At 35.6% G+C, this 2,745-nt stretch overlaps 1 protein-coding gene across 1 annotated transcript in view; it reads left to right on the forward strand.

Annotated features, from left to right (window-relative positions):
- Nucleotides 1-583: 583 nt before the first annotated feature.
- Nucleotides 584-2,745, forward strand: part of LOC106958422 (C-C motif chemokine 3-like) — an 8,951-nt gene continuing 6,789 nt past the window's right edge. Inside the window, exon 1 of the mRNA XM_015050309.1 lies at nt 584-757. The gene's annotated coding sequence lies outside the window, so the exon portion shown is untranslated. The remainder of the gene's footprint in view (nt 758-2,745) is intronic.

The raw sequence follows: 2,745 nt of genomic DNA on the forward strand, positions 1-2,745 counted from the left end.
ACTTCTGAGGGAAGAATAAAGGCGGTTCCTTCGATTCCAAGTTATAGGAGAAAACAATTAAGAACAGCTTTTAGATTTACAGGTAGCTTAATATCGACAAAGATCACTGGGGCGAGGGGGGGGGGGCAATGTCTGCAATGTTCTTTGAAAAACCTTCCAAAATGAGCAACCATATGACTCTGCTGGGAATGTGCACATCACAAACAATTAGATCACTGAAATGTGGTGGAGTTGGATCAGGAGAAGAAAAAGTTTCTTAACAGGAAAGGTATAAAGAGAAGCTAAAACCAGAGGGATGTATGACCAGAGGTCTTTATTGTGCTTTCTGATAATAATGTGAATCAAAGAATTAAGAACTATCTACAAATGAATAATAAAATACTCCTGACTTCTGCTCTGTGCTGTATCTACAGTCACTACAAAGTGGAAGCAATAACTTGGCAATGATTTGCATTTACTGCCACCTGCTGGTCACTTTTAAAATTTCTGCCAGTAGAAGATTCATCTGTTTGTGTTTCAAAGTTAATTGAACAGAGACGTCGAAGTGCATTAGAAAACAGCATGCTGTTGTGTTTTAGCTACAGGTGAACCACAGTATTACTTAGAAGACAACATATCATTTAAAACCCAAACAGTCGTTGCTTCTTGTCTTGTGCTGAATGTTTCCTGTCAGCTTGATGTGGTTAACCAGTTTTCTTCACGAGATTCAACGTGCTGTGTTGCTGTCTGCCACAAGCCAGTGTCATCTTGATTGCAGGTAGGTTAACACATGAACCTCTCTCTAATCTAAGGCAACCACTGCCAATAAAAGAAATCATGAGTATTTTTTGTTGTCAAATATTCCTATTTTCCCTATTTCATTTGATTTATTTTGTGTGTGTGTGTGTGTGTGTGTGTGTGTGTGTGTCCATTAGCACAGAGCTCTGTGGCAGCAACACACTTCAATAGATTTAGCTGAATTTTCCCGAATTCAAATGAAACACTGAGCAAAAGTGTGACAACGATTTAGGCTTCAATCACAAATACGCTTCAGTAAGTGCTCAAGAGTTGCCATCGTCTTTCACAAGGCTTCTGCATTTTCACGTTTAAATGTCAAACAATAACTTATGTTTACAACTCTCCAATTCTCCTGACTGACTCAGTAACAAACGCCGCCTTCTGCATGACGCCATCTGATTTTGATCGGATAGAAGCAACATATGCAACAAACATTACAGTCACATCCAGTAAATAAGAAGACTTTTCTTTCTGAAAAGTATCTTTAAGCAGTAAATAAACTGACTTTTTATTAAGCTCAAACTTCTGAATAAAATTTTTTTTTTTTATTGGTCCGATGTCATATTCTCATACTAAATATGGTGTCTGCACTAGCCATCATAGGAAAATCATCACACTTTACAGAAATAAAGGTTTGAAAACATCAATCTGTGTGTAATTTATCTGTGTAGTGTTTCAGTTAGTGAACTAACTTACTGAAATAAATCACATAGCACTTTTTTTTTCTCACTTTAACATTAAATCAGAGCAAATCTTTTCTGCTTGGGGCAGTTAGGATCGTTAAAATTATTTCCATTTGTTAAAAAGGCAGAATAACAAGAGGTGTTTGGTTTTCCCCCCTTTTTCTTCCAAATGTAACAATTGTCATTATAGGGTAATACTTTAATTTTAGTTTCATCAAACCACAGGACATGTTCCCAAATGTTTAAGACTTTGTCCCTGGGTGCATTTCCTAACTTTAATCCTGCTTCTTATGTTGATTTTGGAGTAATGTGTGCGTAAATTTGCATACAATAGTTAGATTTATTTCATTGCTGGGAGAAATTAGTTCCATCTGGCAAAAAGATGCTACATATATGAAAAGTGTTCATCTGTATCTGAGTTACCAGGCCCTTATTAGGTAATGAGTGAAATTTTGTTTCCGTTCTTTGAGTTGATTTTATTTCGACATCATGTAAAATCTAGTTCTCAGAATTTCTAACCAGATTCCTTCCTGGGTAGATGTTAAGAGAAAAAAAAAATAAATTGCAGACAAAAGGTAAGTGTATACGAAGGGTAATTTTGTGGTGGGGATTTGCTGAGCTGTGATACGGATGCGTAGCGCTCTGCCCTTCTCTAACCCTCAAGCAGAGTTTCCATTTCACACTTTCCACCAAACCTCAGGTCCTTCGTCTTTGGTCACTCTCGTTTAATTTCTATCACTTCTCCCGACGTTTTTTTTTTTTTTGTATTTATTAACTTAACTGGAGCAACACTTTAATTTGTAAAGCTTCACTTTGTTACTTTCAAAGATTTTTGTACTCATTTTATCAGTGGTGTGTATATTTCACACCAGTTTAATTTTAGGACTGAGGTTAAGGCCACAGGATCTTTTTTTTTTTTTTTTTAGTAGTCACCGATTATGCACCTACAGCCCACACACCTGTCTAAATGCCAACTGTGCAGCCTCTAAGGTTAGTTAGGCCTACTGTACATATCTGAATTTTGCATTGACTTTGTTGTTTTTTACACGAGCATGTAGATGCATTGTACCCCTGCCTCTGTTACAAACCACAGGTTTCCGTTTGAGTAAGCAGATGAGGAATTTATGCTGAAGTCAGTCTCCTCTTGGGGTTTTTTATTTTTTTTTGGTTTGTAAAAAAAAAAAAAAAAAAAAAAAAAAAAATTAAAGGAAATGTTTTTTCGATACTTTAAAAAAAAAAAAAAAAAAAAAAAAAAAAATTAAAGGAAATGTTTTTTCGATACTTT

Source organism: Poecilia latipinna, unplaced genomic scaffold, assembly GCF_001443285.1.
Source record: "Poecilia latipinna isolate Pla-1442-1.1 unplaced genomic scaffold, P_latipinna-1.0 Scaffold985, whole genome shotgun sequence".
Classification (NCBI taxonomy): domain Eukaryota; kingdom Metazoa; phylum Chordata; class Actinopteri; order Cyprinodontiformes; family Poeciliidae; genus Poecilia; species Poecilia latipinna.